Source organism: Sciurus vulgaris (genome assembly GCF_902686455.1).
Source record: "Sciurus vulgaris genome assembly, chromosome: 10".
In the NCBI taxonomy this organism is placed as follows: Eukaryota; Metazoa; Chordata; class Mammalia; order Rodentia; family Sciuridae; genus Sciurus; species Sciurus vulgaris.
Genome location: NC_136470.1, coordinates 27,319,246 through 27,344,941, shown reverse-complemented (window position 1 = coordinate 27,344,941; position 25,696 = coordinate 27,319,246). Strand labels below are relative to the sequence as shown.

At 33.3% G+C, this 25,696-nt stretch overlaps 1 protein-coding gene across 10 annotated transcripts in view; it reads left to right on the top strand.

Moving 5' to 3' along the window:
* The window catches only part of LOC306638119 (uncharacterized protein), a 734,580-nt gene that overhangs the window by 425,295 nt on the left and 283,589 nt on the right, over positions 1–25,696 (top strand). For all 10 annotated transcript variants that reach the window (XR_013757357.1, XR_013757358.1, XR_013757359.1 and 7 more), the window contains one exon: positions 20,825–20,870. The gene's annotated coding sequence lies outside the window, so the exon portion shown is untranslated. The remainder of the gene's footprint in view (positions 1–20,824; positions 20,871–25,696) is intronic.

Sequence of the window (25,696 nt, the reverse complement as noted above, 5' to 3'; positions counted from 1 at the left end):
ATATTGACACTATTCAATCCACTTGAAAATTTTAATAAAAGCTTAATCTCACAATAAAATTTCACATGCAACATATTAAAGAATCACATGTATATTTCTCTGAAAAAGACATTCATTCATTATATTGAGAGAATAAAAGCATTTTTTCATTTTTAGATAAATTAACATTAGTAATAAAAGTAATTCATTCTTGTGTACTTAGCCATCAATTTATACTGCTTTCTCTGACAACTTGCCAAATTTCCAATAAGAAAAATAATCAATTTGATTTTTCATTCACTTCTTCATTCATTCATTTTTTCAGCTATTTCTCAAATACTTATTATAGCACTATGTAATATTAAATATGGTATGATGATATCTATCACCCCTTTTTCTAAGATGTGAATGTTCTATTTGGGGAAATAGAAAATAGAGTTACTTTAGTGACCATATGACATTCGCATTTTTAAAAGTTTATTTCAGGCTTCAGTATGTTGAAGATACTTACTAAATTTTTATTTAAAACTTATTTTCCCATTAATATGTTCAGTTACTCTTTCAGGAATGGTAAAAACAAATCAGTTAAGATCATTAAATTATCCTAAACTATGACTCAGAAAAGCCACATAACCATGTCCAGGTTTTATTTGCATGTGAAGAGCAAAATCAAAATTTGAACCTCTCTCTGCTTAACTCCAGAGCCCATCCATTCACTTCCACTAAGCCATGTTGAATTACAAGGCAGAATGTGATAATTGCTCCAGTGGATCAGAGGAGGTAAAGATCGCTTCCAGCTGGGATGACCAAAGAAGACATCATTAAGAAGGAGTAACATTTGCGCAAGCCTTTGAAGAATGGGCACAGGAACAAAGCAAAAACTGCAGACAGGGGTTAGCACTGGTGAAGCCCTATGACTCTGGAAAACAAGTTGCCAGGCAGACCAAGGACATCACTTTCAGTGAAGGGATGCTGTAAATAACACCACTATTTAAAGAATTGCTAACAAGACTCCTTATTTATTAGAAATGGAATCCACAGATGGATTTATATTTCAGTTTCAAATGAGTCAGTTTAACTGTCTGGACCTCAGGTTCTTCATTTCTAAAGTAAAGACTTGAACCAAATAACCAGTAGGACTCCTCCAGAGAGCAGGGCTTTTAGCTTTTAGCTTTTTCAGAAGATATATCAAAGAAAAATTATAAGTAGCTGATTCAAGGTACAGTAATTATGTAACCTGTGCAACTGGTATTATTCTTGGAACACAAAGTATCTATGTATTTACATATTCAAAACAATATATTTATATACAAGCCAATTATTTGTATTACCTGTTAATTTTTGTTTTCTTTGTGGTGCTGGGGATCAGACCCAGGACATCACAATGCCAGGAAACCACTCTTATCATCATTACTGGCTAAATTTTAAGTCTAAATTTAATTCAGGATTTTCTCTTTCATATATTTTCCTCAGCTTCCTATGAGTGTATGAATGCAAACTTATTCTTTTATAACAATTTACTTAATACATAAATGAGAAAGCAAATCTATTAAGTATGTGATAAATACAAGATAGATATAGAGGCATCTGAAATAGATATATTCATATGTCAACAAAATGGCATTTTTGTAGTATATGAATGTATTAAGTAGATTCACAAATTTTATCTTTTTCTGGCCTGCAATCCAGACAATTACCCAAAACAAGATTTTTCTAATATTTATTAAATGAATATACACATATATTTTTATAAAAATCTCAAATGCATATATATTTTGAGACAAAAATATCTCAAATAACTACTGTGTGTGTGTGTGTGCGCGCACACACATGCATGCTCATATGCACACAAGTTGAGGGAACACAAGAGAGCTTAACAGAAATATAATAATGCTTATATTTTCCTGACTTCAAAGCTTTATTTTTCCCTAAAATTTTGATCCCAAGCAAGAAAAGAGATCAAAAGAAAGAAAGAAAGAGAGAGAGAGGGAGGGAGGGAGGCAGGGAGGGAGGGAGGGAGGGAGGAAGGAAGGAAGGAAGGAAGGAAGGAAGGAAGGAAGGAAGGAAGGAAGGAAGGAAGGAAGGAAGGAAGAAAAGAAAGACTTTGTTTGAATTTATGGTGAGAAGAAAATCAGACATCAGTTTCACCATAATGTTTGCAAAGGCTATGAGGGGATTCTAGTGGTGAGCTCTTCCTAGAATAGAATTGACCAGGGTGGAATTCTATCCTGCCATTGATGCTGCCAAACCCATTCAGGGAGAACTGAAGGTTGTGAATTTCAGACTTTCGTTTTCCATCTTACACTTTCTCTCATGTCCTTAAAATTGTATGTTTTGGCAAAAATGGCTTTGGATCCCAATCTATTTGAAATTGATCTTTGGATTTGGACTTCAATCTATTTGGAATTTATTAGGTTTGCTTTAATGATTTGAATGAAATTGAACCTTGTTTGTAGCAAACAATGCAATGTTTTGATTTGATTAATTCTGACCTTAAGTGGGGTAGTTTAAACTCTTTTTTGTTAAATCAATTTATGGTCAAATTAGCTAATCTTTTAACAGATAGTTACTGAGCACTAACTACATTCATTAGTGCTGAGAGTTAAGATAAAAGAAAGTATAACAAGGTTTCTGACCTTGATGGCTTATATTTTAAATTGAGAAATATGATTAATTTTTTGAAACGTTAACAAATTTAAGATCTTACATGCATAAATGCTGAATGAATGATAAAGCATACAAATTCTTTGGAAACCCAGAGACCAGGAATTTTAGTAAAGACTGTCCTTGTTAACTAGGTGGTACCAGTACCACTTTCTAATGGGAAAAGGGTCTCAGGATGAATTCACCCTTGGGTGCATTTGGCACAGATGCAAGTAAAAATCCACAGGCATTATACATAAATGAAAAAATTTGAGCAGATAATCAGTTAATAAAAAGATAGAACTGGAACAATGAGTCCATTACAGTAAATTTTATTATTGTAACAGGGTGGGGGAGCCTCCCTTCAGAAGACACAAATACTCTCTTATAGATAACAATCTCAAGTTAGAAGAATTTTAGTTTTACAAAGATATTTCTGGTGGGAGACATAAGTTTCTTTTAAATAGGGTCATCAATTTGGGGGAAATAAAATTGTCAAGCTTATACCATATAAATATTGAGCACAAAAGTCCTATTCTGTTTGCAAAGCCAGTTAAAGAATCTAATACTTATGTTTCAAGAAAAAAGAATAAGATGGCCAAAAACAAGACTGGACCTTGGAAAGTGTGTTAATCCATTAGCCCTTAAGTCTTCCGATTTCTCTCAGGTATCGTCTGTATAAAATAGTAAGATTAGTTTTATAAAGAAATCTTGGTCTGAGTAAGTTTGGTCTGAGTTTTATAAATCTTGGTCTTTAATTAAGACATATTAAACTTCTTTCCCAGTCTCTGGTCATCTCAGAAATTTACATTGCCTGAAGAAGAGCATTAGCGCTATATATATATATAAGTATTATATATATATATATATATATATATATATGGCTGACAAATTAATTTTGAAAAAATTGACATTGCCCATCAGTGTCTATGTACCATGTATTCAGTCTTCAAGTAGAATTTTGACCACTTCCAAAATTTAGGTAACAGGATGCCATCTAATCCATGGAGTGATTTATTGTTTCTCCATAGGCAGTAGTTTGGGCCCAGACAGTAATTTGAAGTGTTATTCAGTTGCTCTAAATTTGTCATTTCCTAATTCACTTACTTACTGGTTATCATAGACAACTTAAGAAAATGTCCACCTTTGCAGTCAGTGATGCTTTGGGTTTTGGAATCAAACTTTGAAAGTTCAGACCATTTGTGCCTGGAGCACATTACTTAATCACTGCATTTCAGTCTCCTGCTCTGTGCAAATATGAGATTATATCATTGTCTTCCAAGTTTCATATGAAAATGAAATGGAATGTGTATAGTCTGTCACATGTTGAACGCTTAGTAATTATTAGTGTTGCTATTCATCTATCTTCTCATTAGATACTTATCTGTTAGGTGCTGGGCCAGAAAGTGAGAATATGAAGAGGACCTCAATGAATGTTCCATATGGTGATGAGAGATGAAGATGAGACAGATAAAAAAAATCAGGCAATTATGATACATTATAATAAAAATGCTGAAGGCTAAATAGAGTTAGTGTAGTAACCAAAAATATCTAACTTGGATTTGAGGGAAGTGTTGTTTGCCTGTTGGTTTAATTAGTCACTCAACAATAATTTACTTAAGTGTCTACTATGTACTGTTATTTTCCTAGAGGATAAAATACTATGGTGAGGGAATGCGTAGGGTGCATTCTATAGGGAGAAGATAGTATTTAATAATCACTAAATTAAATATAAAATTATAAGTATTATAATTGCTAACAAGAAACCTGGGGCTTCTAATCTCGGTATAATTTTGCCTCCCCTGTCCCCAGAGGACAATTGGCAGTGCCTGGAGATAATTTGTCTTGCCATAACAAGGGGAGAGATACTGGCATCTGATGCATAGAGGCCAAGGCTGCTGCTCAACATCCTACAATTCACAGGATAGGTCCCCACAAGAAAGAATTGTGTAGGCCAAAATACCAATAGTGCAAAGGTTGAGAAATTCTGAAGTAATTGCACCATACCTTACAGAATATATGTGCATGATGGCAGAGATGTCTCTCCTTTTTCACTAGTATATCCCTGATGTGTAGACAGTGCCTTTCATATAATATTTAGTTAAGAAGTGTCTGTAAGGTGAGTAAATGGGTTGAGTGATTATTGGAAAAATAGAATAGCTGATCAAAGTTTCAGGTGTAAAGGAAGGAAGCAAGTTACATCAAGGAGCTGAAAAGCTAGGGAGTTGGAAATAAAGGTGCACAAAAAGTTCCATAAAAAAATAGGTCTACACTAGTAGCTATCTAAAATCTATACACACTTCTCAGTTTTTTAATAAACCTAAATTCATCCTCCTGAAATTTCATAGCTTTTATTCTGTTCATGTTGGAGAACACATTATACGTGTTTAAGAAAATCTAACCCTTCCCTTTTCCCCACCAGAGTCTAAAATTTATACATATTACATTTTTTTTATTTTCTCTAATTTCTATTTTATAATTGTAACTGTGACCTAGACCAAGAGCACTAAGTTGGGAATCATTCAATGGCTTAGATAAATTTGTATGTAAAACAGATGATTCCGGGAGGAACTGGATTCCTTAGAATGGTATTTATGATGGAATATTTGTGGGGTGGGTGGGTTACTGGAACAGAAATAGGGGCACTATTTTGAAAAGTTGCACAATGCTCTTCAATTTTTGTAATTGACATTCAGGCAAAAAGAGGAATACTCTTTAGATTAGGACCTAAAACCCTGTACAAGCTTTCACAGTTCCCTGTTGGCCATTTCTTGATGGTATCTACCTTATAAATATGTTCCATTGCTTGTTACCCATGGGGGAAGAATTGAACAGTGGGAAGATTAGACATGGTTAAAAATGATTATTATAGTGACTATATTTGGGCAAAATATTTTTAAAATTTTAAATCTCAATTAATTTTTAATTTTTTATTATATATTTTTATTGGTGCATTATAAATTATACACAATGTCAAGATCTGTTTTCTAGTGCATGCACACAATATAATTTGTCCAATTTTCTTCTCTAACACCTTCCCTTTATAAACACCATAGCTGAGACATATCTCTCCCCACCATCTCTTTCTCTCTCATGTATTTATATTGTGAATAGTATATCCAATCTGAAATTACCAGAACACAGCTTCCATTTACCAGAAAGAAAGATGTATTCCAGTACACACATGTGTGCACACACATGCACAAACACACACACACACACACACACACACATTTTGCCTGTGGCTTTCAAGGACATGGCAGTAATTAGACACATTTGAAGTCATTACATGGGAAAAGTATGTGTTCATCAGCTTTTCATCACTGCAGCTGAAAAACCTGACAAGAGCATCTTAGAGGAGGAAAAATTTATTTGAGGTTCACAGTTTCTAGGTTCAGTCCATGGTCAGCCAGTACCATTTCTTTTGGCTGAGGTGAGCAAACGTTATGGAAGAAGCATATGCCAGAGGAAAGCTTCTCAGCTCATGGCAGCCAGGAAGTAGAGAGAGAGGATCCAGGGACAACATATACTTCTCAAGGGCATGCCCCCAGTGACCTACTCCCTCTAGCTACAGCTCACCTTCCTAACTTAGTCCAAATTATTAATCCATGAAGTGTATTAATTCACTGATGGAGGTTACAGCTATCATAATTTGTTTCACTTCTCAACATTCTCACATTGTCTAACACACAAGTCTTTTGGGGGACATTATATCTAAATTGTAACAAAGTGTAAGTGAGCAAGTTAAAGGAGGAAGAATGGAAAATGCAGCTGAGTGTTCATTTCTACCCACCTCATGTTCCCTTCTGTTCACTTCCTTGAAAAAGGAAGTATGGCTAAGAGAGAGGCATAATGAAAAAACTATTCAAGTCTTTTGGCCATTTTCAATCAATCAATTCTATACACCGTTGTTTTTATGGAAATTGTGTTACCATATAAGTTTGGTGTAGTGTATATGATTGTGATGTTTCTAAATAGCTAAATTTAGCTATTTTAAAAAATGTGTGATTTGTTCTCTTGTATTTGGTTTTATTACCTCTTTAACCTTGGTTTATCTGGAAAACTGGAAGTCACAAACTGAAATTTTAGAAACAGTATCTGAAATCAACAGAACTAGGTGCTCCTGGGATCCCTTTTAGTTTCTCAATAGAAAAGTAGGAAACATGTAGGAATCTATTGCCCACCTGTTGCTATTGTCCAGGTGAAGAAACCTTCAGTTTTCTGGTGCATGAAGGAACTCCAGGAATAATTCTGTCTACATTATGACATTTTATTGAGGTAGGCTCTCCTAAGAAGGGGCCTTGTGCATGAGAGAACTCCAGGAATAATTCTGTCTACATTATAAGGTAGACTCTCCTAAAAAGGGACCTGTCTTTACTCCCATGTAGGACAGTGATTCTTATCTACATATGCACATCAGAGTCACCTAGAGAGCCTTTGCAAGGTGCTTATGCCCCAAACCCTGTCCTGGATACTCTCTCAATGGGTCTGGAGTAGGCCTTGGCATGTGTCTTTAGAACTCATCTTCATGATCCCAGTGGACTTTCTAAATCAGAAACAACCCTTCAGGGTTTCTTCTCACAGTCATGCTATGAACACTTCTTGTACTTGGAGGTCCCACTTTCAGGTAAACTACTCAGAGAGCCCACTTCTTTTTTTTTTTGATACTAATAATTTTTTTAATTTATTTTAATTAAAAATCATAAATTTACATAGGGCAATGTTGTTTGATTCATTCTATTATTTTTTTCCTCCCCCCACCCCTCTTTTCCCTCTATACAGTCCTTCCTTCCTCCATTCTTAACCACCCTCCCTATCCCTAACCCTAAACCTAACCCTAACCCTAACACTAACCCCTCCTACACCCCCTTATATGTCCTCATCTGCTTATCAGCGAGATCATTCGTCCTTTAGTTTTTTGAGATTGGCTTATCTCACTTAGCGTGATATCCTCCAATTTCATCCATTTGCCTGCAAATGCCATAATTTTATCATTCTTCATAGCGGAGTAATATTCTATTGTATATATATGCCACAGTTTCTTTATCCATTCATCAACTGAAGGGCATCTAGGTTGGTTCCACAATCTGGCTATAGTGAATTGAGCAGCTATGAACATTGATGTGGCTGTTTCTCTGTAGTATGCTGATTTTAAGTCCTTTGGGTATAGGCCAAGGAGTGGGATAGCTGGGTCAAATGGTGGTTCCATTCCAAGCTTTCTGAGGAATCTCCATACTGCTTTCCAGAGTGGCTACACTAATTTGCAACCCCACCAGCAATGTATGAGTGTACCTTTTCCCCCACATCCTCGCCAACAACTATTGCTGCTTGTGTTCTTGATAATCGCCATTCTAATTGGTGTGAGATGAAATCTTAGGGATTGTTTTGATTTGCATTTCTCTTATTACTAGAGATGTTGAACATTTTTTCATATATCTGTTGATTGCTTGTACATCTTCTTCTGTGAAGTGTCTGTTCATTTCCTTAGCCCATTTGTTGATTGGATTATTTGTATTCTTGGTGTAGAGTTTTTTGAGTTCTTTATAGATTCTGGAAATTAGCACTCTATCTGAAGTATGAGTGGCAAAGATATTCTCCCACTCTGTAGGCCAGAGAGTCCACTTCTAAGAATAGTAACTTGCTGCTGTAGGAGGTTTGGTTGTAGACAAACAGCTCAACCTGCCTCACTTCTTATATTTTTACCTATGATTCATGCCTTATAAAAAATTTAGACCCTAAATGTCTTTCACATGTTTAAGAAATATCCCAAAGATATAAATGAGAATTTTTATAGTGTAAGTTATCACTAACTCTCAATGGAAATTATTTAAATGATATAAATTAATATATCTTGTATGATTCTTTGAATAACTTAGAAAGTCATTTTTCAGAAGCAATGGTAATGAAAAAATAACAATTATTTCAAATTAATAAATAGTAAAGAAATGTATACGGATTATAGTTATACAGCACCTTTATATCTAGTGTCTAGTCTGCTAGATTTTAGGCATTTTGAAGCTTATAAATATTTTAATTAAAAGTTAGTTCATCTCTCTGTATACCTAAAGTAGCATAAGACAGCCTATATTCACACTAATATTTTATTTGTATTTAATATGGATAAAAATCAGTCTTTAATAAACATAAGGAAAAATATTTTCCATATATATATACATACATGTATATTTTTCTCTCTATAATATATCTTATTGAAATTATTCTCTTACCTTATATAATCACCCAAAAATCTGATGATTGTTAACCCTAAGGGGCATATGTAGTTCTTGCAATGTTAGACTTGTCTGATGCATTTAACTTAGTGCTGTTTATAATTCAGCTTCTGTGAGTCTGTCTCCTCTTTCCTTTCTAATCTTTCATCCTTCCTACTCTCTATTTCCTGTAGGGTCTGCTTTCTCTTATGAACATTTTATTGTTTATCTTCATTGGAGTCCTTCTCCCCTAAATCTAAACACTGTTTCTAGGTGAGCAAATGGATTCCTATAATTTCAACTCTTACTAGTATGCTGATACTTCCTGCAATTTTTATTCTAACAGTGACTTCTTACCTGAGCCACCTTTCCAATGACTTCTAGGTAGCTTCTACTTTACCAGTATATCTCAAATCTCCAAGCCATATTCAGCATTTTCTTCTTATGTTTGTTAGTTTTATACCATCTATCTGAGTTGATGGCATCAGAATAAACCAGCATCCACGCTGATATTTGGGAATTATTAATGACTCCGGCTTAAAACCTATTTACCCATATCTGACTCCTTCTACTATGTCCTTCTACCTATTCCTTGAAACTTTCCTTCCTCTCCCTGTATAATCCCACTGCCCTGAATAGGACTCTCATCTGAACTATGATGCTTCAATGATAGTAGTTTCTGCTCTGTGCCCTGCTGTTTCTTTGTTTGGGTGCCTTCTCTCCATTTTCTAAACTTCTTGCGCTGGTTATGACTCTGATGTCTCTTCTGCACTACTAAAATCCCTCTTACTTTTTTCATCATCCCAAGTCTTACCTAAATAACCTGTACTATAGAAAAATCTTACATAATTTCCAACACATACTCTGAAGGCATATCAACCATGCATAGCAGAAGTGGCAAATACAGTGTCAATGCACAGAGCACCCAGTTTTGCATCTGTTAGAAAATACTGGTAAATCAACTAAAGCATTCTATTGTATTAAGTTCTTGTTTTGTTAAAATAGAATCAAATCATGCACAACCATAGAAGCGAAATGATGTACCCCATCTGTGTACAATGAATCAAAATTCAGTCTGTAAAAAATAAAAATTAAATAAATAATTAAAAAAAATCAAAGCCACCAAGTGACACCATATAAGATTTGGCAAATAAGAAAAAAAAATCATTTACCTTACTGATTAAGGTGAACCCCTTAGTACAACTCTGTGGTCTCTGATCTGGTCTTTTTTGGATTTCTCTCATTTCATTTTATCCGCCTTTCCTTCCCTGCCTCATAGTCTATGTAATATTTCAATGACAATAGTTTCTTTTTTATGCTGTACAGTTTCTTCTCTATCTTTCCTGAAACTATTCCCTTTGAATGCTTTCTCATCACACTCAAACTTCTTGCTGGTTCCAATCCCAATTAATTCTTATCCTTTTTGTGGAATCAGCTGAGTTATCATCTTCTTCCTGATTCCAATAGAATAAAAAGACTCTAATACGTGCTCCTGTAATAACCTGTTCATATCTGTCAATGTATATCACTACTATACTCACTGATCTCACTTATCGTTTTTCCACTTGTGTATTTGTCTAACCCACTCTCTAGGCACCTTGAAACACACTTTGATTATCCTTTGCAATATGGGAACAACTTGGATACTAACTGGCATATAACTAAGTGCTGTTTAAAAACAGTTAACTTAAAAATTATTAGAGAAAAATATAGGTTTAGGAAAGAGAGGTATATGTCTTTTCTTAAAGCAAAATTCAAAAACTCCTGATGTTCACTCTTCAACATGTTACAGTCCACCTGCAGGTGATGTAATTAATTTGTATAGCGAGGTTGCTGTGGGAATTTAACTTCTAGACTCTTTTGTAAAGCATAGACACACTAAATATATAATCCAAAGAAAATTATACATTTAAAAAATCATAACTGATTGAATAAAATAATTTTTAATTTGCTTCTAAGTATCTTAAGTTCTGTTTTCTTTTGCCATGAATTATCTTCATATATCATACTTCAAAGCTACACATTTTTATTTTTTTTGCCCTTGCCCATGTTTAAAATATACATAGTGACTTGATTTTTGCAGTGTAAATATCATTTATTCCTTTGTTTTTATTTGGTTGAGAAAGATCTAATAAAACTCTTTAAAGATACTTTTATAGCATAATTCATGCTATTTTTCTGGTATTCTTGGCCATAAAAGGAGGATATAATTTTGCAGATGTGAAAGTAGATATAAGATCTCTGTATGCTCTAGAGAAATGTTGTATATATTCACTCATATATCAATGTATGTTCTCAGTGTCAATTTTTTTCCTAAGTTTTCCTGAATGTTTCCTTATCTGTATTTCATTTATTTATTTATTTATTTATTTAGTTATTTAGTTATTTATTTAGTTATTTAGTTATTTATTCACTCATTCATTCTTTTTAGTTACATATGACAAAAGAATCCATTTTGATATAATTATAAAAGAAAGGAATATATCTTATTCTATTAAGACCCCTAATTCTTGTGGATGTACACAATGGTGAGATTCATTGTACTGCATGCATATATGAACATAGGAAAGTTATGTCACATTCATTCCTCTTTCATTTTTCTATCACAATTCCCTTCCCTAGTACTGAACTTCTTTTCTCCACCCACACACGCACACACCTTGTAGTGGGTTAGCTTCCACATATCAGAGAAAACATTTGGCCTTTGGTTTTTTGGGTTTGGCTTATTTCACTTAGCATGATAGTCTCCAGATCCATCCATTTACTGGCAGTTGTCACAAAGTCGTTCTTCTTAATGACTGAGTAATACTCCATTGTGTATATATGTCACATTTTCTTTATCCATTCATCTGTTGAAGGGGACCTAGGCTGGATTGATAACTTAGCTTTTGTGAATTGTGCTGCTAATAACATTGATTTGGCAGCGTCACTGTAGTATGCTGATTTTAGATTATTTGTATATATACTGAGGGGTGAAAGTGGAATTAGGAAAACCATGCCATTCACAATAGCCTCCAAAAAAAAAAAAAATACTTCGGAATCAATCTAACAAAATATGTGAAGGGCCTCTACAGTAAAATCTATAGAACACTAAAGAAAGAAATTAAGGGAAACTTGGAAGATGGAAAGATCTTCCATGTACTTGGATAGGCAGAATTAATATTGTCAAAATGGCCATACTACCAAAAGTGCTATACTGGGTCAATGCAATTTCCATCAAAATTCCAATGACATTCTAAATAGAAATAGAAAAACAAAACAGTCATGAAATTCATTTAGAAAAATAAGAGGCCCAGAATAGCCAAAACAATTCTTAGTGAGAAAAGTGAAGCAGGAGGCATCACAATACCAGACCTTAAATTATCCTACAGAACTGTTGTAACAAAAATAGCATGGTATTGGCGCCAAAACAGGCATTAACACCAATGGAACAGAATAGAAGACACAGAGACAAATCCACATAAATACATTTATCTCATACTAGAGAAAGGCACCAAAAAAATATGTCGGAGAAAAGATACTTCCTTTAAATGGTGCTGGGAAAACTGGAAATCCATATGTAGTAGAATGCAATTTAACTCTATCTCTCACACTGCACAAAAGTCAACTCAAAGTGGATCAAAGACCTAGGAATTAGACCAGAAATCCTGCACATACTAGAAGAAGATGTGGGACCAAAACTCCAACATATTGGCTCAGGAACTGATTTCCTTAACAAGACTCCTTATCTGGATTTTGTAAAGCAAAACAGAAATGATTCTTGAATAATATAGGGAATTCCAAATTGTCTGAGTCTCAATTCTTGATCAGCAGGTGAGCTTGTATTTGTGTGTATGTGTGTGTGTGTGTGTGTGTGTGTGTGTGTGTGCTTATACACATTGTTCAGAAGGAAAATGAAGTCAGAAGGAAAAGTCTTCAGTTTCAAGACACAAATGTTCTATAATTTGATACAATAAAATGAGTCGTTGAGCAGGAACTTCCATATACAGGAACTCATTTTTTCATGAAATGTCTTTGAGAATTATAAGAGAACAATTTGAAATATTTCTACTTCATTCAGTGAAACATCAATAAATAGAATCAAGTCATTTTCTCTTTAGTGCCTGAATATAACTACTAGACTTGGAACATGTTAAAATAAATTTTTTGTCTTAAAATATAAAACAATATGTGTACAGGCCAACTCATAGAGATGAATGGAAGGCTCTCCAAAAAGTATAAAAAAAATTATGGGGAGAAAATAACCATGTAGCAAATAAAAATAGTACCCTGTTATCTTTGTCTCATGTTAACCAGGCAAACCAGTTTCATTTTTAGGAAAATGAAGAAGAAAAGTCTCGCCAAGGATATGATGATTCCTGGTCTTAGTAAGTCTGTATTGTCATGTGTGGGAATACAGATAGGAATCATTTCTAAGTTATGTTGCAGCTCAACTAATTCATCCACTAGTGTTTCTTGAGCTGTGTGCAGGCATAACAATTAGAAACAGAATTGACCCACCTTTATGCATATACATTCTTGAAATATATATGTATAAGAATATGTTTCTAAATTTTACATTATGCATATGTTGCATGGTTATGTTTGTGAAAATATACATGCCAACTTCAGACTATTACTTGTGTTTGGAGTTGGGTGGCAGGGAAACGGAATACAGTGGGTAGAACTTAAAGGCTAAAATGGTTATTCAGCATGCAGCTTACATTCTGGAAAGCAAACATATTTTAACAAATAACGCTTCTTATTTTTTGTTATAACCAAAACATTTTAGCAAACAAATATGTAACATGTTTGGCACTGATAATTCCTAAGAAAGATAATAAGTAGAATAAGAAAATGGAAAGGTTAGGAAGTGATACTAATTTAGAATGAGTGGCAAGGGAAGACTCTTGACCTCTGAGAAGACACTTGAATGAAGTGATGTAAGTGAGCTATGTTCTATTTTTTTTTTTAAAGAAATATAGAAGAAGATAACTGAAGCAAGCATGGAAAATTGGAAATACCAATTAAATCTATATTGGATACTTGGAACTTATTATTTCTTTCTTCTATACTTTCGAATTTTGAAATATTTTAAAAATTAATTTTATAAAGCACAGATTTGCCATCAGTGGGACAGGGATTGGTATCTATAGGGTCCTTGAAGAATCCAGTTTAGCACTGACAACTTTAGGTGGGCCTTTCCTGGGAAATAAACCTGGAGATGTGGATAGGTATTTAGTCAGTAAGTCTTCATGGACTGTTTAGAAGTTTGTTCTTTTTTCTAAGAGCAATGGGAAGATGGTGAAGGATTTTATAGGGAGTAAGAGTGAGGTAATTGGATTTGCATTTTCATTCAAGAAATTTTGAAATAGCACCTACCATTTTCCAGGCTCTCTGCTAAGTATATAGAGAGAGACTTGTGACAAAACTGGATCAGTCTTTCCACTTAGTGAACTTGAAGTGCAAAGGTGAGTGATTTTTTTTTAATGTCATTTATAGACGAATTTACTAGTTAGACAATTTGAGATTTCTTTGCAATATTTGTGTGATCTTTTTCCAAATTTGTGGCTCCTAATATTTCAGGGTAAAGAAGGCCTAGTCTAAGGACAGAACCATGTGGAACCTTTTAATTGCTAAAACAAAAAAAAATAAAGCACCCCTTTTAAGTATCATTTGAGACAGGAACTTTAGTAAACCAATTTCTAAAAAAAAAAAAAAAGATATAAAATGTAGTGTGAATGATTAGTAAACCTTTTATTTTGGAGGTGGTGCATGTTTCCTGTCCAAGAAACTTGCTCTCAGTTGTTACTGCAGATGAAGTCATAAAATTAACTGTTGGTGAGGATTTATGAGGATAATGGATGCTATCCAATTCATTTTTAGTTTTAATTTTTTGCAGTGCTAGGGATCAAACACAGGGCATCACACATCCTAGGCAAAATTACTACCACTGAGTGGCACCCCCAGCCTGGATGCCATCCAATTGAAAAAAATTGATTTAGGGTCTTCTTCTGAGCAATTGCCTCTGACTTTGATATTTCTGATTGATTTGACATCATTGTCTTGGTGTTTTGTCATTTTCCACAAAACTTAACTGATGTACTTCTCAGAGACAAATGAAGCCCATTGTTTTCTGTGGGTATTAATCAAACTTTGTTATTGATTCATTCTTTTTAGTTACATAGGAAATGGTGCAACCAAGTTATTCCAGTGTCTCAATTAATTTATTGTACCTAGGCATAAATTTGGTGGGCAATTTAAATTTTATATAAGTAACCCAAATGGAAACTGTGTATAATACCTTATCTTCATCCTGAAATAAGAGGTTACCCATAAATATCATGGACTTTTCTATCTTGGTCTTTGGAGCATCTAAAACTCAGTTTATCATACTATGAAAAAATATAATTTTATACAGACTATAACATGAATAGGTGAATTCTGAAGAAGGGAAGAAAAGGCCAGAAAGTATCTAATTCTTTATTTAATTGCCAGTTTGATAATTGCAGGAGGATGATTTATAAATTCTCTTTTATGCCCTTGTGGCTTTTATGGTCAAATAGTTAAGTATTGTTACAATCAATCTAGAGTGCTAAATAAAAATGAAATTGTTTAAAAAAAAACAGAATGAAGTATTGAGGAATAATATAAAAATCTAGAAGTAACTTTATGGGTTAATACTTACTGGAGTTTATCTTCCATTTTATACTACTAACTTTCTTTTCCAGTCATAAATTTCACTATTTATATTTTTAAATTATATGTTCCTAAACTAATATTGACATCTGTTTTAGGATAATCATGGATAATATAAACAAGTAGCTGCATCATATATATTTTTAGACAAATAACAAAACATTGGTAGAATTGTATCAAGGATAACTTTTTTTATCCCCAAATTAGTAGTGATAAGGTGCTAATTTTAGAATGAGGGCACTTGATTTTCAGTTCCTTTAATTGATACTAGATAGAATCAACCCCAAGGAAAAAACAGGATTGCATTTCTGATAATAGAATAGAAAAAGAAATGGATTCAAAGTCTGAAAACTTAAGACTTGGTAGCATCTTTCTCACTAACAATTAGGTGAAGTTCCATAAATGATTATTTAATCATTCTGCTTTCATTTTTCTGATAATACCTATGTCAATAAGTAATTAGGGAACACTATCTTGAAACATTTTAAAACATTGTAGAATTATAAAATGTTGAAATTATTATGTTAGTGCTAAGGATTGGGAGACTTGACATGGTGCCTCAAGGAGTCTTGTGTTTTCTTCAGAGCACCAGTAAAATGGAGCAAGAGGAATGTGACTTGACAGTGACCAGGGCCTGGACCAGACACTGCCTTTTCCCCCTTCAGTCTTTGTGAGGTTAAGAAGTGACCAAGTCCTCTTAAGTGTGTGTGTGTGTGTGTGTGTGTGTGTGTGTGTGTGTGTGTGTTTTGACCTATTAAATTGAAATGATAGTTACTAGTTTTAACTAATATATGTAAGTGACCCAGGATAGTGTTCAAAGCTAGATGAGACTCATATTAACTTCATTCTGGACCCATCTCTTTAATCACTGTGTGCTTAAAAATCAGATCTTTGCTTATAAGTTTTTTTTCAGATATTTTATAATTAAATACAAGTGTTATAAAAAATGGAATGATGTACATTGTTATCCCATGTTACAGGAAATTCACATGACGACATGAAGGGGAATCTTGGGCTCGAATTTCCAAAATAACAGAATGAAGGTGATAGCTGATAGCCTTCAGGAAGTAGTTTTTTAAATCTTTAGTCTTCCTAATTTTTGAAGTTCATTTAGAAACATAACCCACCCTTCACTTCCTTTTCCTACATTGTATTTTTTCATAGCTCTCAACACTATCAATATTACATATTTGTTTAATAAGTTTGTTAATTACTTAGGAAAGTATAAAAACTCTACTAAGAGCAATAAGTTTTTGTTTTGGACATAATGTTTTTGACATTTTCAATGAAAATTAACTGTTTTGTATTTTCCAAATTAAAAGCTGGCAAACATTTGATAATAAAATATTCATTTCATTAATTGAACCCAAGAGAAAATACATATCAAAAGGGTATGAGTATTTGTGTTTTTAGCAAATAATGTTAAATTTACTTTGTAGTGTATAAAATATAAATATAAGCTAAAAATTACCCTTCCTGAATCTTTGTGATTTGAAAACACACCACACTTTGCCTGCATGGAGATTTTTACTCCAGGAAGGTATTGGACGTGACAATCTGACAATCTGTCTTTGGAATGCTGTCACTGCTATTCTCTGATCAGCTGACAAGACCTCAGCTGGGCCTCTACACGTTGCTTAAGAACACTTCTAGAACCATCTTAATGGGCATGTTCCAACTGTCACTTGGAAAAAACTGATCACTTGAGATCAATCTGTACAGCAGGTCTTTTGGCAGAAAACCAGTCATATCACTGTGTCCAATAGAGCCTTTGTGGGAAAAAGGCCTTATCAAATTCCTTGGGCATGAAGTTATGTTGGAACCTTCTATTCACAATCCTGCTAACACCATAGAAGGAAGCTGCGGTTTTTGAAAGGTCAGAGTGACTTGAATGATTTAGACTATATTTTGATTATTAGTTAGGAAATGAAAGATGGTTTTACAGTAACACTAGTAAAGGTCTTATATATTTTGGTGAGAAGAATCTGTAGGTTATTAATTAAAACACAACTTCCTGATAAAAAAATATTAAAGAGACCAAATCTAAGAGACTTAACAAGAACCCGAACCCTACCCTGGATGTGAATTTGAAGTGTAGAGTTAGGTTATTAAAATTGTCAAATATATAAGAGAAAATGGAGTGTCTGCAAGGCTAGGAGGAAATATATTAATATTTCATAAACAATTTATGCTTTTAAAATCATTAATATGAGAAAATTTCTTATTTTTAAATTAAGTTTTAATTTTTAACTGGTATTGATTCTTCTATAGATTAAATAGAAAAATGTGTTTTGAAGTAAATATATACTATTGGTAGATGTTACTTGATTTGAATGTAAAGAGCTGAAAGATGAATCTCATAACTAAAACATTGGGAGAGTTTTCATGATCATTATTCCTAAAATGACAAAACTCAGCCTTGTGGAAAATCAAAATGAAACATGGTGTGGTTCTAAAATTACCCTTTACTCAAAATGTTACAAAATTCATCTTAATTCATTTATATCTCTGGAAAATAAAATGGTTTATCTAGGCACTCTTCAAGTTCTTTACTCAGTTGACCTGCAAATAGTACTATGTTTTAAACTTTGATAAAATTAATTTGATTTAATAAGCCTGTTAAGCACAATTCTTATATGTTCATTACAGGCTTATCTTGTCAGACGTGTACAGATATTTTGAATTTTGCTTGTTTCTGTGTACTTTTGGTAAAAATGCTAAGATTTAATTTTACTCCTGTTCTTTAAATGCTCTGAGCAACTTTCCCTTTGTAGAATGCAAACTTTTTTTGACCTCTTATTCTGATGAAAGAACTGAAGCCTTTAGGAAGGAAAACTTGAATAGATATTCACAGTATTTTAAATTCTCTTGGTCAAACTACATTTTCCTAAAATGGGAGATTTTCAACATGTTTTTGGCAGCATGTAAATCAATGCTTTCTTCAGTGGAAGAGGAGAGTACTGAATGAGAGTTTCTAATTGATTTATATTAACCTGATTTATTTCTTCTTTGTCCTGCACTAACTCTTTGCAAAATTTTTCCTTCTACATTATGATAATTTTGCCTTCAGTTGACAGTAATCTGCACAATGTATGTCACTTTGAAACTTGCAGATGTGTTTATTTACCATAATTTTGATTTTGGAGACAGCAAAAAGCTGAAATTTTCCTCTCTAGTCAAAGATCTTTGAGAACATAAAATACATAATGCATTAGATGTATGTATTTCAGTGCTTAGCTGTATTTGCTAGCATAAAACATAATTGTTTCCACCTACAATAGAGTATTATAAATTTATACAACTGTAAAATAAAGACTGCTGAACTACAATCATAGGTCTTCTTATAGAAAATATTAAACACATTTTATTCTTTACCTATTGCTGTTATTTCATAGAATATATTTCTTTGTAATTCATTCTGCAACTTTTTGCTTAAACCATGGCACAAAAAAAAAAAAAAAAAAAAAAAAAAACACGCCCAACATTCTTTCTTAGTGATTTAAACAGAATTGAAAATTTTGAGTAATAAAATCCAGCAACTACATCTTATTATTAAACTGTGCTTTGTGTCCTTATAGATCCTTGGTCGTCTAGTTGGGTACATTGGTCACTCTCTAGTTATTGACATCTTACATTTAAAAAACATTTTTATGCAATGTCTTTTTTATATCTGATATGACTTTTAAACTTACTACATTCATCCTTTGACATTCTGCAAAGGAGACATGAATTAATCATTGAGATTGTCCAGCAAGGGAAGATGCATCTGACTGACACAGTGATCTTCCAAAGTGGCACACACAAGCCGTTTCTAAGATTATAGCACAGGAAGATATTCCCACAGCTATTGTGCTGCTGCTTGCTCAGCTCCTATTTTAGAATTCTTGGTCTTGATAGTGTGGCAGTGAAATCTAGGCTTAGGTGATGCTGATTCTGTTATTGCATTGTCTGAAAATGTAAAGGTTACTATCTGAATATAGCAAAACAGACTGAGACAAGGGTTATTATATGTCATTTGAAAGCATTTATAAGAAACAATTTATTAATTGTTACCCAAATTATATTTTGTTAGTTAAGCATCACAGTGATATATTTTTTTAAATGTACGAAGTCTAGTCAGGAAGCAATATTATTGCTTGGAATAGTACAGACCAATTCAGGATGGAGAAGCACATGTTACAGAACAAATGGTAGATTTTCTTTGTTTAAAATTGGCCCAGAAAACAGATTTTATGTGAAGGACTACTGTGTGGTTTCTTTCAGATCCAGCTACTTGTGTTATTGCCAGTTTTGCAGAGCATTTGCTTTCCCCTTGACTGTCCACCCCTGCTCACTCTCATTGATTTGTATGCAGCTTATGACCAGAATCCTATCATTTGATTCTTTGTTGTCTCTTTTCATCAAGGAAAGGAGTTTTAAGTGAGGTAGATAGAGTAAATGTTGATAACATGGATCGTTCATTTGGACAAAAAGATGAAGTTTCATTCAGTAGATGTATAGAACTCACCAGAAACACTCATGATTCCACTTCCTCCCCTTCTTCTCAGTCTCGGAAGTTGCTAAGAATCAAACAACTTAATGCTGTGCAATGAGCATGAAACCAGGAGATGGAAATTTTGCTCTAAAATCTGCCATGAACTTGCTAAGTGACTTCACTTGGCTTATCTGCAGAACAAGGCAGTTGGACCTGTTGACTTTTAAATTATCTTCCAATTCTAAGACTTGTTCTGTTTAAATGAAGGGCACAAAATTTTCCTGATTGAAAGTCCCTGTGCCAGATCATATCTCTATGCAATCCCTAAAATGTCAGATTTGGGTCACTTGGAGCCAAAATTTTATCATATTCACAAAGTGAATTACAATTTTTGTACCTATATTTTTAATGATATAAAAAGCTTGATTATTTTTGATCTGGAATTCTTTGTTTTTAATTTGGTTGGTCTTTAGGGTTTTTAAAATGAGTTTAGCAATATGATGCGATTTTCCTTTATGCTTTTCCCCTTTACCAACTGTCAGTCGTAAAGTTTCTAAATTGGTAAATAGTTGTGAACAACAGAATCCTAATCACTATGTTCATGTTCTACAGAGCACAAAAATGCTCAATCCACATATAATGCTTTTATTCTAAAGCTCATGTGCCCTTCGTCAGTAGGACTGCTATCAGCTTCATGTACATGCAAGGAGGGAACAGAGGAGGCTTGCCACAGTTATGGACTCCCAGCAAGTCAAACACTGACTCTTATGTTGGTGCTAACATTAAAGCAGTCCTGTGATTCATTATTCTCTGTGTCATCTATTGTCTGTTTCTTTTACAGGGCATCCTTAGCAACTAACCAGAGAACATTTCACACACCTATAAAGGTAGGAAAAAGAAACTTTTTCTGACTACAAAATATGTCTGATTTGTTTTAACTCTTCCAGAATTTACCATTCCCTTGTTAGATGTAGATAGGATTGATGCTGCTTATTCTGAGTGTATTGTATCCACTTAATTAAACTTGAAATCATCCAACACATAGTATTGGTCAGTTTGAGTTTTCCTTGCATACTATAATAGTTTATGTTTTAAAGTAGGCAGAATTTTCCTGTCCATATTTTTATATTACCTTCTCCATAATTTTATTATTGTTTGGTATATTATATATAATTTCTATGTAAATCAGAAAGGGATATATTATATATATATATATACATATATATATATATATATATAGTTAGTTAGTTAGAAACTGAGGATTGCTTGTTTACCATAGTTCATCTTTTTCTTGCTATTCTAAACCCATAATTTTTAAGGAAATAACTCAAATAACCATACATATAATTAACTGTCAATAATTTAACAACATAAACGCTAATTTGGAGGAATTTACTTCAGTATTTGCTGTACTTAAAAGTGCAGAAAATGTGGCCCTTTTTTTGGTAAGGGCGTATGTGAAGATAAATTTAGATTTTATAGTCTAGTAAATACTTCTCTGATAATAACTTAATTGTAGCTATTTCAAATCAAATTGTTTAATTGTGGTGAATCATATGCAAATTGTTCAGATGTAGGTCAACCACCACTCCCACATTCTAGCACCTCTTTTCTAATTCAGGACAGACTGCTCCTTGCCTGAAAGAGGAGAATAGAACAGATTAGAGACATATGACTAAAACAAACCAACAGCAACACAAAAACTAATAGTGGGGCAGGAATCAGAAAAATCCCTGGAAGATGACAATACAGGTGGCATTTATTTACATCTTGGTGTATGAACTCTTAAGATTGCTAGGTTTGTAGAAAATAGTTTTCTCTCTGTTCAGGACATTCATGGCTGTCTAATTGTGGCACCTCTAGGATACTATTTGCTCATCTGTAAAGTACATGTAATAACATCATTCTTGTCTATTCATTGAACTGAAATGAGGACCAAGTTGAAAAAAAAATAAAAAGGACTGTAAAATGACTCCTTGAATCTGATATGGAAAGAACATGCTAATTTTTATGATCTGGTTGAATGACAGAGGACTGGGCCCAGATCACTAGTGGGCCAGAACAACTTGAACCCTTTGGTGTGGTCAATTGAGGTGTATTTCAATTGCAGAAGTCATAGAAGTTCTTCATTTTTCCAGCTTTTTTATTTTGGTTCTAGTCTATAGAACCTTTTGTGATGAAGTGTTGAATCATTTTCTGATGAACAGCCAAGGTTTCAGAATTCTATTTAATCTTTATATGTTGTCTGCTGTACTTTCAAAGAAAAAAATTATTTCCAGTTACTGATGCTTTGAAAAATGTTAAGTGGATTGCACAAATTCGTCGTTATTTGTTGCCTTTCATCTTTAGGTGACTATTACTGATGTTCTGAGTATATTGACAGAAAATATTTAACCTTGCTGCTTATTTGTGAAAACTATTTCTTTAGGCCTTAATTCTAATAAAATTAGAATTCTGCTTTGATGTAAGCATAGTTTTTTTTCACTGATCCTTTTCATTGCAATTTGGTTGTACAAGAATTTCTGCATATCTGCAGACAGTTTATGATCTTTTACGTTTTCTAAAAATTAATTATTGGAGTAAGAGACAAGTATTTCGTAATTCTTAGAGTGGAGAAATAGATGATAGATACTTTGTACTTCTTCCAGTATAAATATATTTGTTGATTAAATAATTTAAAATTGAAAAAAACAGTTATACTAAATAGAAAGTTTCCTTCTGCTACAGTTTTGGTTGCTTTCGGATCCCTTTTTCATATACACAGATATAAATAACAATATGTGCACATAACACTTTCATGCTATATGAACAATTCTGTGAGTTTTACTATTTTAATTATAGATGTCCTCCAAAGTCAGCATATTATCCATTTCCTCCTTATTAAAGGCTGGGTATTAGACAATCTTTTGGGTATATCATGATTTAGTTAATAGATCCTCTAAACTGTTCTTTTTAGAAAGTAGAACTTTAAAATAGAACAAAAGAGGCCTACCTTAATTACATTTTTGGCAGACATACAAGAAGTATAATTACCCTATGTACACTGAATCAAGAAATTAAAGAGTGAAGAAAAAGTGTAACAGTAATGAGGCACAGAAAATAGTATTCATAAGTGCACAGCAATGGTCAGGGAAAGAACACTTATACTGAAAGTGTTCCTGTGATTTTGTTACAGGTATGTAAAACTACAAGTCAACCCATGTCTTCAAGATTCACCCCAAATGACACCTCCTTCCATAGCATTTAGGGACTCTTCCCTTATCACAGCTTTCTATAGCACTTCAGGGGAAAAGAAATAAATCTTCTTGTCTTGTCATATATAAAAATTCATTTTGTATTTATCTTTTTTCTCACTAGGCTATTAACCCCTGGAGGGTAATGACTATGTATTATTCATCTCTGAAGCTAATATATGCAGATATGCAGAGCAAATATTTGTTCAATTAAATTGAATTGAAATGTGAGAAAAGGGAGTAATCAAGTAAAACTGTTAAATCCCACAAAAATTTTACAAGGTGCCACTATCTGCTTTTCTGTTATTCCTGGAGTAAATCATAAACAATTCTCCAGATGGATTAGGCACAAATAATGCAATCTATGGTTTTTGATATATAATTGAAATAGAAGTTATTTTGAATTGAATTTTGATGATTCTTTCTGGTATTCATACTGAAATTATTCATTCTCGAATATCATATTTACAAGCTAAGTATTCCAGAAAGATGTTTATAAATTTAGGAAAAACATTATTTGTATGTATTCAACTTGGATTTACATTATTGCATATAGACGGAAAGATAAAACCACTGTCACCTTTCATGTATTATATACATGTAAGACATTGTTATTATTTTTAATACTATAATAATGTTGGCTCTGTGAGTTAAAATATCAATATTTATTTTAAAAAGACCAGTAATATATAAGTGAAGCAATTCTTTATGCGAATTCTGTCAGAATAAAGAATGTTTTTTCAGTACTTTGTGTAATGCAAATTGCTACTTATGCCATTTGAATCTCTGACATTATATCAACCAGCAAAAGTAGAGTTATTATTAGTTTGATTCATGCTTGAAAGAACCTCTGATTCCACCTTAGTCTGCATTGATTGGTGACGTAAATTTACAATATGGTGAATAGATATCCCAATTTTAGTTTCCTTTAGGAAAAAATAAGAATTAAGGGGAATAAAAAGTCTCTTGTGAAGCTAAATGTAATGCCTAGTGCATAATGACTTTTCTTCTCATCTAACTTGTACAAGTCACTGTCTCCAATGCTGACTTCATCTATTTTTTAACTGAGCAAGTCACTGAAAAAGAAGAAAGGAACTTGATCAGTCTTTCCTAAGACTGATTGAATTAATCCCTTTCTTCCTTCCTTCCTTCCTTCCTTCCTTCCTTCCTTCCTTCCTTATTGTTATTATTTATTAGCTAATTACTGACCATTCCAATCTTAGAGTTTGAATCTTATCAGTTGAAATACATACCTTTTCAATACCTTTGTTTTCAATGCTCTGATCCTTATTGAATAAATGGGGACCACTGCCCCCTGGGTTATATTTTATATTCTGTCATGTTTAAGATTGACTTCTTTTTTTAGATCTATCCTGCTTTACTTTTTCGCAGACTCACTTTTACCTCTTCTATTTCAATCCTTTGTTACACTACCACATATTTCACTGAATTTACTTACAGTTGCAAACATGTCTCTCTTCCTTAGTAGAATCTTAAGGTCAAAAATAATATCTTTAAACATCCTTTTGAAAGCCCATGAACTTAAAAGCAATTTGCAAGCATAGCATTGTTATGGTTTAGATATGAGGTATACTCTCCAAAAGTTCGTGTGTAGACAATGCAAGAATTTTCAGAGGTGAAATGATTGGGTTGTAAGAGCCTTAACCTAATCAATGGACAATCCTGTATGTATTGACTGGGCAGTAATCTTTAGGCAGGTAGGGTGTGGATAGAGGAGGTAGGTTATGGAGACATGTCTCTGAGGTTTATATTTTGGTCCTGGTGAGTGAGCCCTCTCTCTGCTTCCTGGTTGTCAAGTCCTGAGCTGCTTTCCTCTGTAATACCCTTCTGCCATGACATTATGCCTCACATATAAATTTTGATTCCTCTAACTGTTCTTTTTGGGTCTTTTGGTCATAGTGATGAAAAAGCTGACTAATATAAGTACAGAAAACTTTCTCAACTACTTTACGTATCTACAAACAAGGATATTTTCCACAGGATCAAAATAATAATAACAATAATGATAATAATAATAACAACAACAGAATTAGGTGAAATGAACTGAATTTTTTGCCCTCTGCCCCAAAATTCATTTATTGAAGCCCTAATACCAATGTGATGGCATTTGGAGGAGGACCTTTCAGAGATGATCATGAGACTGAGGCCCTGGTGATGGGTTTGGTGTCCTTAGAAAAGGAGAAACCAGAGAGCTAAGTGTGTCTCTCCACAATGTGAGGACATACCAAGAATGCCATAATCTGCAACTAAGAAGAGAATCCTCACTGGGGAATCTATATGCTGGTATCTTGATCATGGATTTTATAACCTCCCAAACTGCAAGAAATAAGTTCATCTTGCTGAGGCCATCCAAGTTATGCTATCATATTACGGTAGGCTGAGTTGATGGGAAATAACATTGATACATTGCTACTATCTGATACTCACATCCTGCTCAAGTTTCATCAGTTGTCCAAATA